Source organism: Delphinapterus leucas, chromosome 11 (genome assembly GCF_059928025.1).
Source record: "Delphinapterus leucas isolate spDelLeu-1000000601 "Yukka" chromosome 11, BTC_Dleu_Yukka2, whole genome shotgun sequence".
Lineage (NCBI taxonomy): Eukaryota > Metazoa > Chordata > Mammalia > Artiodactyla > Monodontidae > Delphinapterus > Delphinapterus leucas.
In genome coordinates, this window is record NC_143139.1 from 76,517,442 (window position 1) to 76,531,862 (window position 14,421).

General features: G+C 36.5%; 1 protein-coding gene across 6 annotated transcripts in view; it reads right to left on the reverse strand.

Annotated features, from left to right (window-relative positions):
- Positions 1–14,421, reverse strand: part of CEP83 (centrosomal protein 83) — a 150,294-nt gene that overhangs the window by 86,532 nt on the left and 49,341 nt on the right. For 4 of the 6 annotated variants that reach the window (XR_016395024.1, XR_016395025.1, XR_016395023.1 and 1 more), the window contains exon 1: positions 1–14,421. This exon is cut by the window's left edge and continues 12,278 nt beyond it; it is cut by the window's right edge. The exons of the other annotated variants lie outside the window; for them this stretch is intronic. The gene's annotated coding sequence lies outside the window, so the exon portion shown is untranslated. 6 annotated transcript variants of the gene reach the window in all.

Here is a 14,421-nt window from a genome sequence, read left to right on the forward strand (position 1 = left end):
CAGCACCAAGACCCTGTCAGCCGCACGGCTCATATAAGTGGAATCATACGGTATTTGTCTTTTTGTTACTGGCTTATTCCATTTAGCACAATGTCCTCAAGGTTCATCCATGTTGTAGCATATGTCAGAACTGCCTTCCTCAGGAGTCTCCCCTCAACAGTCCACTTGGCCAGCGTGTTCCTCTCCCCAGCCTCACAGAAGTAACCTTTGTTCTCTGGGTTCCTTTCACTCTTTGGCCTTGCTGTAATAAAGACTTTTCACACCTTAACTATTTTTTTTTTTGCTCTGGGTATCCCTCACAGCATGTGCTCTTTGCCAGTGGTTACCAATTTCCTTTACAGTTCCTGTGCTAGGCTCTGAGGAGCCTCCTCCCTCCCGCCTCGGGGCAAAGGGAGGGCAACAATAAAATGTTTATATTCATGGATAGGAAGACTAAATATGGCCAAGATGTCAGTTCTTCCCAACTTGATAGATGAATTCTATACCATCCCAACAAGTTATCATGTGGATATCAAGAAACTGATTCTAATATTTATATGGAAAGGCAAAAGATCCAGAATAGCCAACATAGTATTAAAGAAGAACAAAGTTAGAGAACTGACACTACCCAACTTCAAGACTTACTATATAAGCAACAATAATGAAGACAATATATCAGCCAAAGAATAGGCAAATGGATCAATGGAAAAGAACAGGGAGTCCAGAAACAGACTAAATTATAGTCAACTGATCTTTGACAAAAGAGCACATGCAAAAATAACACACATAAATAAAACGTGGATCTAGGCACAGACTTTACACCCTTCACATAATTAGCTCAAATGGACTACACACCTCAATGTAAAATGCAAAACTATCAAATTCTGAGAACATAGGAGAAAATCTACATGACCTTAAGTATAGCAATGACTTTTTAGATACAACACCATAGGCAAGATTCATGAAAAAATATTGACAAGTTAGACTTCACTAAAATTAAAAATTTCTACTCTACAAAAGACACTGTCAAGAGAATAAGAAGAGAAGCCACAGACTGGGAGAAGATATTTCCAAAAGATATATCTGATAAAGGAGTGTTATCCAAAATATACAAAGAACTCAAACTTAACAATAAGAAAACAACTGGATTAAAAAATGAGCCAAACATCTCACCAAAGAAAATATACGAAGGCAAATAAGCACATGAAAAGATACTGCACATCACATGTCATCAGTGAATTGCAAATTAAAGCAACAATGAGATACCACCACGCACCTATTAGAATGAACTAAACCCAAACACTGACAACGCCAAATGCTAGTGAGGATGTGGAGCAACAGAAACCCTAATTCATTATTCTTACCATACAATCCAGCAACTGCACTCCTTGGTATTTACCCAAATGAGTTGAAAACTTACATCCAACAAAAACTGGCACACAGATGTTTATAGCAGCTTTATTCATAATTACCAAACCTTGAAAGCAACCAAGGTGTCCTTCAGTAAGTGAATGGATAAACTGTGGTATATCCAGACAATGGAATATCATCCAGCCTTAAAAAGAAATGAGCCATGAAAAGATATGGAGGAATCTTAAATGCATGTTACTAAGTGAAAGAAGCCCATCTAAAAAAGGATACATATTGTAGGATTCCCATATATTCTGGACATGACCAAACTATGGAGACATTAAAAAGATCACTGGTTGCCAAGGGTTAGGGGAAAAAAAGGGATGAATAGGCAGAGCAGAAAGGATTTTTAAAGCAGTGAAACTATTCTGTATGATACTATAATTATAGAATACATGCCAATATACATTTGTTAAAACCCACAGAATGTACAACACCAAGAGTGAACCGTAATGTAAACTGTGGACTATGGGTAATAATGACATGTCAATGTACCACTCGGCTGTGGGATGTTAATAGTGCAGGAAGCTGTGCATGCAGGGGCAAGTAGTGGGTACATTGGAACCCTCTGTACTTTCTGTTTGATTCTGATATAAATCTAAAACAGCTCTATAAAAGGAATGAAGGAAGGGAGGGAGGGAGAAAAGAATACATAACAGAAACCATGCATGGCCTGAAGAGCCTACAATATGTGACTCTTCATAATAAAAGCTTGCGAACCTTTCTCTAGGATAACCATTAAAGAATGCTAAAAGGGTGGAAAAATTAAAATTACTCAAATACTCTAAAAAAGGGTTTCTCAACATAGAAGAGAAGTTTGGAAGGAAAAACATAACAAAAACATATGACTTTTTTATAAGACAATTGTAAAACATAAGGGCACAGAAAGGTTGAGATAAAAAGAAGATAATACAAACATCAATCAAAAGACATGGTGGAACTATATTAATGTCAAATAAAGTTGATTTTAAGGCAAAATATACTACTAAAGATGAAGGAGACATTAATAATGATGAAAGGTTAAGTACACCAAAAAGATGTGACAATTTTAATTTATATACAGTAAATGAAGAGGTCAGAACTACAAGGAAAAAGAGACAAATTCACACTCTTAGGGGGAGAATTTAACCACTATTCTTGGTAACCAATAGAACAAGCAGAAAAAAATAGTCAGTAAGAATACAGACAATTTAAACAACACAATTAATCAACCTGACCTACTGACATATATAGAAATCTGTATCCCATAACTATAGAATACACGTTCCTTGTAAGCATACACATAACATTCAGAAATGACCACATGCTGGGTCTTAAAAATATCTCACATTTTTTAAAAAAGCAAACTTATACAGAATATGTTTTCTGACTACAGTGCAATTAAACTAGAACTCAATACAAAAAGATAACTGGGAAAATTATATATGCTTAGAAAGAATACATTTCTAAATAACTTATAAACCAAAGAAAAGGTCACAATAAAAATTAGAAAATATCTAGAACTAAAGAAAACAGATTTAAACTTGAGGGATAAAGACATCTGCTTCCAGGAAGATGGAGCAGGTGTACATTTCCCTAATCCCACTAATACAACTAAGAGTCCCAAATAGTATATATATGACATACATAACATGACTCTGAAAAACGGAGACTAGAAGGCAGACCAGCCAAGGACCCCGGGACATAAGAACCAACACAATGGCGTGCTCCCTGGGTTTTCTTTTTCCCTCATTTATGCCCAACTTGGAACTGAAGAAACTGGCAGTGGGTTCACATACACCCCCCCCCAAAAAAAACCCCTGTTTCTCTAGCCAAAGTAACAAGAAAGGGGAAGCCCAGCAAGACAAAAAATTTTTAGACAGTAACAACTTACCACAGGCAAATACAACAGAAAAAGTTGTGGTTCCACCCCCATCCACGCAAGCAAAGGCCAAGTGGAGAGGCCAGGTTGTAATGAGTTACCCCAATACCCTACCTGGATAATCTACAAGCAGTAGGAAGTTGGGACTTTCATCTCTGCTGAGAAGTAATAAAGCCCCATGCTCCTGCAATGTTAGTGGAGACCACATGGGTCACCTGAACTTTCACCCCACCAACAGTAATAAGAATTAGCACATTCCTCAATCTGCTGAACTGCTGTCAGAGAAGGTCTAGTGGAGAGTAAGGGCTGGCACTACCACTCAGTAATAACAAGGCTACCCTTTCTACGGTGTCAGTAGAGACCACATGCGAAGCAAGAAGTCCTCGCCACCCAACAACAAAATGATGATCTTCCATAACTCGGGTGTCAACAGAGGCCAAATGGGAAAACTAGACTTTTACCCTCATCTGGCAAAAATGAGGTAGCATTTCCCCCCTTTTCCCCCACCAGAGAGGTGTCACGAAAAGCCAGCTAAAACAGGTTTAAATAGGATCCAAAGTCTCATAACATAAAACCCCAAAGGTCCAGGTTTCAATAGAAAATCACTGGTCATACCAAGAATGAGGAAGATCTCAAATTAAATGCAAAAAGACAACTGCTAGATGCCAACACTGAGAAGACAGAGATGTTAAAGTTATCTGACAAAGATTTTAAAGAAGTCATGATTAAAATGCTTCAGTGAGCAATTACAAACAAGCTTGAAATACATGAAAAAAGAAAAAGTCACAGCAAACAGATACAAGTCTCAGCAAAGAACTGAAGATATAAAGAAGAACCAATGGAAATCTTAGAAATCAAAAATACAATGACCAAAATAAAAATCTAAGTATGAGCTCAACAGTAGAAATAAAGATAGACAAAGAGGAAAGAATGAACTAGTAGAATAGAAATTACTCAGCTTAAACAACAGATAGAAAATAGACAAAAATAACAGATGCTCAGGGACCTGTAGGAATAAAATAAAACGTCTACCATTCGTGTCATCAAAGTCTGATTCCATTTATATGGAATATCCAAAATAGGTAAATCCATAGAGACAAAGCAGATTGGTGGCTGCCAGGGGCTGGAGGGAGGGAATAGGGTAATGGGTACAGAGTTTTCTTTGATGTGATAAAATGTTTTGGAACTAGATAGAGGTGGTAGTTGTACAACGTCGTGATTGTACTAAACGCCACTGAATTGCACACTGTATAACGGTTATTTTGTTTTATGAATTTCACCTCAATTAAAAAAAAACTTCAGCAAACTAGGAACTAAAAGGCACATCAATTTGATAAAAGGTGTGTTCAAAAAGAATACAGCAAACACCATGACTGATTTCAAAATCTTCAATGCCTGCCTTTGAGAATGCAATCAAGACAAGGATGTCCAATATCACCAATTTTATTCAACTTTGTACTGAAGATCTGGAAAAAGACAAAGGTATAAAAGGTTAAAAGAAAACTGGAAAAGGAAAAATAAAACTTTATTTACAGATGTTCTGATGGTGTATACAGAAAATCCAAAAGAATTTACAGAGAAATCATTAGAAAAAGCAAGTTAGTAAGATTGCTAAGTAGATTAACATACAAAAATTAATTGCATTCTACATACCACCAACAAAATATTTTAAAGACATTCTTTGTTTATGGGTCCTCTGGGTATTCTCTTTTGTGAAATGTTTATTTGAATCTTTTGCCCAATTTTTTCTACTATCTTTTTATGTACTAATGTGTAGGAATTCTTTATAAAATTAAAATCACAATGAGAAAACCAAAAAGGTTGATGGTAACAAGGTCAGAGAGAATGGGAAGCATGATAGCATATCCACTTTGGGAAAAAAGCAAGCATTATCTAAAGTTAAAGAAATGCATATATATTATGATTCAGCAATTCCTCTACTTGATATATAACTAACTGATATGTGAGTACAAGTACACCAAGAGATTTCTGTTGGAATAATACTGTTCACAGCAGTATTATTCCTAACTGAAACCTAGAAACAAATTTCCATAAACAGCTGAAGAACCAAACTATAGTATAAAGGAACTAGTACTATATGGCAATGAAAAGCTACAGATAGACTCTATATAGGTGGATATCACAAATACACTATGCAAAAGAAAGAAGGCACACACAAAAAAGTACTCAATTATTCCAAACAACTAAAGTTCAGAAAAAATAAAAAACAGACAAAACGACAGTATTTAGAGAATACATGCTTGGGTATGTTTAGGTTGTGATTAACACAGAAAGTCAAGATAATGTTACCTGAGGAAGGCTGGTAGTGTTCTACTTCTTGATCTTTGTTGAGGTTACATTGTGGTTTGCTTTGTAAATCCGTCAGATGGACATTTTTCTGCCTTTTTTTATATGTATATTATAATCAACTTTTTAAAGAGGTCAAAATTTTCCATTTTAAAATTCAAAATTCTAAATTTTCATTCAAAAATTAGTCTCAGTATTATCAAGGACCCTGGTCTTTCCCATTCTTCTGCCAACATCCTGCTGTCTTAATTCTCCTCTCAGTTGTGAGGGTACCACAGTTTCAGATATCACATGGATACACAATAACGTGTAAAAGGACCATTTCTTCCACCAATTCTCGTTTATTTAGTCTTTTTGTTTCTAAAGTAAAATGTACATATAATGAAATGCATAAATTTTAAGTATACAATTCCATGAGCTCACAAAGGAAGAACCTAAGACTATTCCATTGTTTAAATATAACACATTTTGTTCTTTTACTGATGGGCATTTGGATTGTTTCTGGTTATTATGAATAAAGCTGCTTGTACAAGACTTTTTGTAGACACGTTTTCAGTTGGTGACAAGTGTAAATATATGAGTGGAATTGCTAGATCATGGAGTATATGTTTATAACAAACTGACAAATCTTTTTCCAAGTAGTTGTACCATTTTCCATTTCAATCAACATGAGAGTCGTTTCCTCCATATTTTTGCCAACATTTGGTGCTGTCAGTTGTTAAAAGACAAACTGAGGCACATTAAAATTTTCAAGAGTTTATTTGAGCATACATCCATTCCAATTGGGCAGCACCTAACCGAAAGCAGTAGGAGCACACCACCAATAGGAGCTAGTGCAGAGGGTTTTACAGAGATGTGGAACCAAAGCAAGGAAAGCATTTGGTTGGCTACAGGTTGAGGAGTTTTCTTATTTGGAAAACCCTAGTTGGCTGTAATTGGTTGTTCTTAAATTTCACTTTCTGGGATTCAAGTGCATTGATTCTGGCTTAGGTTTTGGTTTGCTTACATAGGCTATCAAGGCATTACAGCCACCACAGTCTAATGGCCTCTTTAATTACTTTAACATGGTCTTTTTTTTTTTTTTTTAACATGGTCTTTTTAATTTTAGCTATTCTAGGGGATGTATCTCATTGCAGTTTTAATTTGCACTTCACTGAGGCATCTTTTTTACGTATTTAATGGCCATTCACAGATCTTCTCAATGAAAAGATCTTTGCTTTAAGAAGGATCACAACAAAGACTATCTACCTTGCAACTTACTAGAAACAAAACAAATTTTAAATTCATCTCAGTGCCCTGACTTACTGGTGGCTTCCTGAGCACAAACTGCTGTTTTCTACCTCCATGTCTTAGCAAATACTAATTTCCTTGCCCTGAAGGTCTTTTCTATCCCCTCTGCACTCTGATCTAGTGAATTCCCAGTCAGCCTTCAAAACCTTGCTCAGGAATGCATTACCTCCTCCACTAAGCATTCCCTGACTCTCCCAAACTTATTATGTAATTATTCTATCTTCTATCTTGTAATTTTTTAATATATGTAACACAGGCAATGTAACTTCGCCCAAGGGAAGAAAACCTGTCTTACTCATATTTATAACCCCCAAACCTAAAACAAACACAGGTACATACTGGCTCAAAAATATTAAACGAATATGTTCACCATTCTATGCTACTTTAGCCTCAATTCACTTCTCTCATCCATATTCAGTAACTGAGGCTTCTGTATTGGGCTGAATGCTGGCCCAAAAAGGTATGCCACTTCTTAATCTCTGTAACTTATGATAATGATATTATATGGCAAAAAAGGTGATTAAATTAAGGATCTTAAAAGGAGGAGCTTATCCTTAATTATATGGGTGGGCCCTAAATACAATGACAGGTATCCTTATAAGAGAAAGACTAAAGGAGGAGGCAATATGACCAAGAAGGCAGAGATCAGAGAAATGCAGCCACAAACCAAGGAATGCCTTAAACCACAAGCTGGAAGAAGCAAGGAAAGGATTCTCCCCTAGAGCCTTTAGAGGGAGTGTGGCCCTTGATTTCAGACTTCTGGACTCCAAACTGTAAGAGAATAAACTGTTGCTGTTTTAAACTACCTAGTATGTGGTAATCTGTTACAGTAGCCACAACTAACTAATACCCTGGCTCTCTCTTCAGTCTATTTTTTCATAATGAATTTTAGCCAGTCTGAAAATTTCCATCAGTCAGACTTTTCAGATTTTAGTCAGTCAATAGACAGGTATCAATTACTCACAGAACATCTAAATATGTATTAGGCATTTGAACTATATAATAAAACAAACAATTCCTATTGTGTGGAGTCTATCAAATAAAGAAACTCATAATGCAAATGTTTTAAAGTACACAATTCAAACAATAATGAAAGGTAAAGCAGATTATTTTGATCAGCCTGTTAATTAGTAAGCACTTATGAGATGGACTAGTCTCTGTGAAAGGCAATTTTTAAGACTCAGCATAACGCTTCTCCAAATACATCTTCCTATCTTTGCAACTATCACTATCACATAACCACACCCACATGCCCTTCCTCCCATATCTTTAGACCAGTCCCAGCTCCACAGACCCACACATGACATTTTCTTTCGCACAGGAGCTGTATTTCTTAAGCAGTGGTACAATGTCTGCCCAAGAGGATGGTAATTCAAAATATTCTAAAAGCACAGCTGCTGATGCTCATGGAAAGCTTCCAAAACACATTCCATTAAAAAGCACATGCTACGCCTTTGAACATTTCAAAACAATGCTCTAAATACTACATGCCCCCAAAGTGAATGTTGTTTTTTAAAAACAACATTAAGTCTAGAGAGAACCTACATCCAGCATTACTTCACTTATAAACAGAACATTAAAAATGAGTTTCCTTAATATCCAGAGAGAATCCTATACTAGTCACCCAAACAGCCTTTGGATGGCCATCCTAGGATGTCTTGTATACAAAAAATGTCACAACCTGACACCCTGCCAAAACCTGAAGTGCAGCTGGGAGCAGACCCTTCAAAGTCCTGGAAAGGTGCCAGGCCCTGTAATGGTGATTTAGAAAGAAACAGGAGGGTAAGGAAGGAGAAAGGGAAAAAGGTATGTATTAGAGTGGTTAGCAATCAACCACCAAAGCACTCTGAATTAAAATGTTATTCTATTCTTATAATTGCGCTGTCTGCCTCCGCATAGCTTAATTCGCACAAAAGAATTCTGGAAAGTATGATATAGTAACCAGTCAACCTCAAATGCTTAGAAATAAATTATAAAAGTCTCTGAAAAGGTGTGATCTGAAAAACAAGGATGACTCTTGCACAAACCATACTTCAAATTCATTTCCATGTTTCTTAGTGTAAGCTCTATTACATATAATAGAGGGGACTTTGCAAAAGAGTTATGAGTACTTAATACCTTTGTGCGAGCTACAGAGTCTTCTTTGCTCACAGTCCCGTATTTCTCCTGAAATAGAAAAGGCTACCATATGGCTCCTAACACAAAATGAAGGTTGTCTACTGATCCAACAACATGTCCTGGAAATTATTTGTTTTTTAAGTAAATTCTGATTTAATTTTATTTCCATGAGATTTATGCATTAGTCTGAAAAGTTAAATAAACTTTAAAAATTGATGAGTTTAACTGATATTTTTACTGGAGCTAATGTAAACATTCCCTTTTTCATATTTGAGAATCTGCCAGAAAGAAAGTATAAAGTTTTTCAGAGCCAGAAAAGGGAGATAAATAAAAGTCACACAATACAGGTTAACCTTAAAACCATTTATTTAAAAGAAAAAAAAAAGCAATTAAACAATCAGTACCTACTGAGTGGCTACTATATCATATTTACTGAGTGGTCCACTTCCTAACAGGGTTCTGAGGGAGATACGTAAATATGCAGACCATCAAGTCCAGCTGACTTCTCAGCAAGGAAGAACCTGCCCATATTCAGAGTACTATGGACATTTTCTAAGTGCCTATTTTATGCCAGACACTTTGTTGGGTAGAGATACAGAAATAAATAAAAGAAAATTTGTGCCCTCAAAGAGTTCATAGTGGGGCTTCCCTGGTGGCGCAGTGGTTGACAGTCCGCCTGCCGATGCAGGGGACAGGGTTCGTGCCCCAGTCCGGGAAGATCCCACATGCCGCGGAGCGGCTGGGCCCGTGAGCCATGGCCGCTGAGCCTGCGCGTCTGGAGCCTGTGCTCCGTAAGGGAGAGGCCACAACAGTGAGAGGCCCGCGTACCGCAAAAAAAAAAAAAAAAAAAAAAAAAAGAGTTCATAGTGGTCAAGGAAACATACATGTTGATCAACAATTGCTAACTAAACAAAGAGAAAATTTACAATTTATTAAACCCTTACTGTACTTAAAAAAAATTTTTTTTGCCATGTGGGGATATTACCTATTTAAAATAAGTGAATTCAGAAAGTTTCAAAACTATAAAGCACTGTAATATATTTATAGGTAGTATGGGTGCACTTGAAAGAGAGGCAAAATTCTGCTGGAGAAGCTGTCAGGGACGACTTCACAAAGAAGGAAATCCTGAGTTAAGACAAAGAAAGGGATGCAGGGAAGAAACACCAAGTACAAAGGCACGGAGATGGAGAGAAGATCACTGGAGGTGCAGGGGAGAGATGTGGGGAAGCATTATCAGCCTGAAGAGGTGGGGCAGAGCCTTGAAGGCAATGTGCAGAAGACGGGAGTTCATCCTGGGGTCTAGGAGAGCCAAGGAAAGGTTTTAAGCTTGTGGTAGATGACGGACAGTACAGGGTGGTTTCAGATTCGTACTTCACAAAAATAACTACCTTATCCAAGGGGCAGAACAGATTTGAGGTGGGGTGGGGAGTAAGAAAAAGAAAAGGAGATCAAAAGTCCAGGAAAGCAATGATGAACGCCTGAACAAAAATAGTGGCAGCAGGTAGTCAACAGGCAATAGTCCTGAAAATGAATTTGGAGGCAGAAGTAACAGGAGTTTGTAGTTAGATATTGACACACCTCTCAAAAAAAGAAAAACAAAAAACAAACAAAAAAAACACCTCTTTCAAAGACACTAATTAAAAAGGAAATCAGGACAGTTTTTTGTTTTGTTTTAAATAAAGTACAATCCAGTTAAAGTAGAAGACAGACTGTTTCAAAGATTACAATTACTTCAAGCACTAATCTTTCATATGAACAAAGAATCAAGCACAGGGACCTTTGCAAAAGCATCCGAGTAAATGCAAATATCATCACAGTATCTCTAAATACCTACTTTTCTTCTATAGGGATTTCACCAGCAGAGTGAAAGGCTAAAGCTGGCTCTGTCAGGAACAAAGACATAAAATAAGTACTTTGTTCCTTGAATGTCCACCTGCTGTTACTCCTCCTCATTCTTTCCTTCAAACCATCATCTCTATAGCAACACACTCTTAAGACATTTGTGGGTGGAAGGCATATGTTTTTGCAAAAACATGAGAACTCAAGAACAGGAGCTACTTAATTTTTTCCTTTAATACAAGAGATATACAATATATCTTAAAAGACAACTGCAAAACATGAAACAGAAAAAAAAACAGACTTAAAAACACAGGAAATGTAAAAATTGGTGTTGTACATATTTACATGGAATTTATTTTTATAGGTTACAATGACACCTTGTGGTAAGACTTTTTAAATTATATAAGTTATCTTGGAAAATATTTTATAACAGAGATAATAAAACTGGTTTAGAAAACAGGAAAGACCAAGACCACAGTCTTGAGGCAGTATGAACATGTACAATAATCCATCTGGAAAATTAAGGACACAGAGGTTCCTCAAAAAATTAAAAACAGAGCTACCATATGATCCAGCAATTCCACTTCTGGGTATTTATCTGAGGAAAACAAAAACACTAACTCGAAAAGACATATGTAACCCTATGTTTACTGCAGCATTATTTACAAGACTCAAGACACGGAAACAACCTAAGTGGCCATTCATGGGTGAATGAATAAAGAAAATGTGGTGTATGTATGTACAATGGAGTATGACTCAGCCATAAAAAAGAAGGAAATCTTGACATTTTCAACAACATGGATGGACCCTGATGGCACTATGCTAAGTGAAATAAGTCAGAGAGAAAAATAACATATGATCTCTTATACGTGAAATCTACACACACACACACACACACACACACACACAAACAAGCTCATAGATACAGAGAACAGATTGGTGGTTGAAGTTGGGTGTGGCGGTGAGGGGAGTAATGGGTAAACTGGCTGGGTTTTTTTTTTAAGTTTAATTAAAAGAAACAATTAAGGGCAAAAAAATAAAACTTAAAAAAAAAAGCCACAATATTAGGTAGGCAAAAGCATCTTACAAAACTATAATTATAAAGTCATAGACTATTCCCTTCACTTGAGCTAATAAAATTATTAGTATAAGTTTTGTTTTGTTTTTAATGATGCAAAAATAAACTACTTTTGTAATCTGGGACAAAAGTGATAATATTGGCAATACCTTTACATGAGAGTATAGACACATGGCTTATAAACTATGAAAATAAATGTGTCATTATTCCTTTCTTACCAACTGAACATAACAGATAATAACATGAAAAATTTCAATCTTAATCCAATAATTAAGAGAATAATTTAAACTATCTTTCATCAAGAGTTTACTACGTTTACTAAGCTATGCTAAACACTAGTAAACATAAAGAAACCTTATCAAGGCAGTTTGCACATAATCACCTTTAAGAGATCCTCTTTGAAATATTCTTCTCTTAGCATATACAAACCATGATCACCTCCTATCTCTGTGACCATTCTTGTTCACCCCTGTATGTTCTTTCTCCCATTCACCATTAGAATCTCTAGTCTGTTGTGCCATCTCTACAAGAAAAGTCAACGGACTTCCCTCGTGGCGCAGCGGTTAAGAATCTGCCTGCCAATGCTGGGGACACGGGTTCGAGCCCTGGTCCGGGAAGATCCCACATGCTGCGGAGCAACTAAGCCTGTGCGTCACAACTGCTGAGCCTGCACTCTAGAGCCCGCGAGCCACAACTACTGAGCCCACGCGCTGCAACTACTGAAGTCCGCGTGCCCACAGCCCGTGCTCCGCAACAAGAGAAGCCACCACAATGAGAAGCCTGCACACTGCAACAAAGAGTAGCCTCCGCTTGCCACAGCTACGGAAAGCCTGCACGCAGCAACAAAGACCCAACGCAGCCAAAAAAATTTAAAGAAAAAGTCAAGTTGCCTCTCTCACAGCTTGATTTATTACATCTTATTGAATGACACTCAAATTTATAACCACGTTCCTAACCTCTCTCTCAGCTCAAAACTCTTACTCTACGACATGTCCCATCTATAACGGAAGCTTGGCATAACAAGAATGAAACTCTTTAACTTCAAATTTTCTACGTGCCTCCTTAAAAAAAAAAAAAAAATCACTACTACCCTCCCCTTATTTCTTAGCACACAACTTATTCCCCCTCTCCTATCAGTAATACATTAATCCTGCTGATTCTTCATCTGTCTGTTGATTTTAACCATTCTTTTCCACCACCCTCTAGTGCAAAAATTTAAATATTTTACATTTGGTTTATTTTAACAGAAGCCTCCTAAACAGTGTCCTGGATTTTGGTCTTTCCTCATCCTTACATAGACTGCAAATTATCCACCAGGACAATCTTTCTCATGAACTGTTTCCATTATTATAACTCCTAATTATAATCCTTCCTATTGTTTACTGAATCAAATCTACACTTCTCAGCCAAACTCAAAGCCCTGCATTAGCCAACTCCCTATACAAATGCAAACAATTTCATTTTGCTGCCCCACAGGACCCCTTTGCTAGAGCAAATTAAGTTGCTTCTCTCTCATACGCATGTTGCTTATTCTTACCTTCACAATATCGTTCATATACTTATGCCAAATTAAAATACCTCCTTAACTTTTCAACTAATCCACAAATCAAGGTCAGAGTCAAACCTAAAACCCTACAGTCTGAACAATCATGAAACTATTTTCAGAGTTGATAGTTAACTCTAAAAGTGAATGTAAACAATAGCTTCTGCCCTTCTTTCTGCTTTCCTTGGGCTTGCCTCAGGATATTTATTCTAAATTCTATCACATGGGTATTTTTCCCTTCTAGTGATTTATAACTATGTAAACTATCTTTCCGAAGAGACTATGAGTTCCTCAAAAGAAAACTACAATTGCCTTCATTTTTGGTTATCTCCATAGCTCCCAATTCCAATAAATCTAGTTAATGACAGAAAAGTGATCCACAAAATTTCTGTGATATGAATCCTACTTTCCCATAGGCTTACAGTGTAATTTAAGAGAAAACTTGGGGAAGAATGTCATCAAGAACACCATTTGCTAATCAATTATGCATGCCTTATGATAGTTATCAATCAAGATATTTCTGCCTCAAAAAACCAAAATTCTAGGGAAGTGTCTAATAATCAAAAGCTTTAAAAATGAACATATCCTTTGACCCAACAATTCCACACATAGGAAGTACTCTTAAGAAACTAATCAGAAATATGCACAAATATATATGTTCAGGAACCTTCTTCATTTATTGTTTAATAACTGTCTACTGAGTGCATGCAAAGAGCCAGGAAGGAGTAGAAGACAGAATTAGGTCCCTGCCACCATGATGCTTACATCACAGTGCTATTTATAATGGAAAAAGAGGCTATAAAAAAGCATGTTTAATAGCAAAATATACCATATTCATGGATCAAATTACTCAATATTAAGATGTTAATTTCTCCCAAATTCAATGCAATGCCATTCAAAATTCCAGCCGACTTTTTAAAAATAGAAATTAACAAGCCGGTTATAAAATTTATAGAAAAACACAAAGGACCTGGAATTGCCAGAACTTTGAAAAAG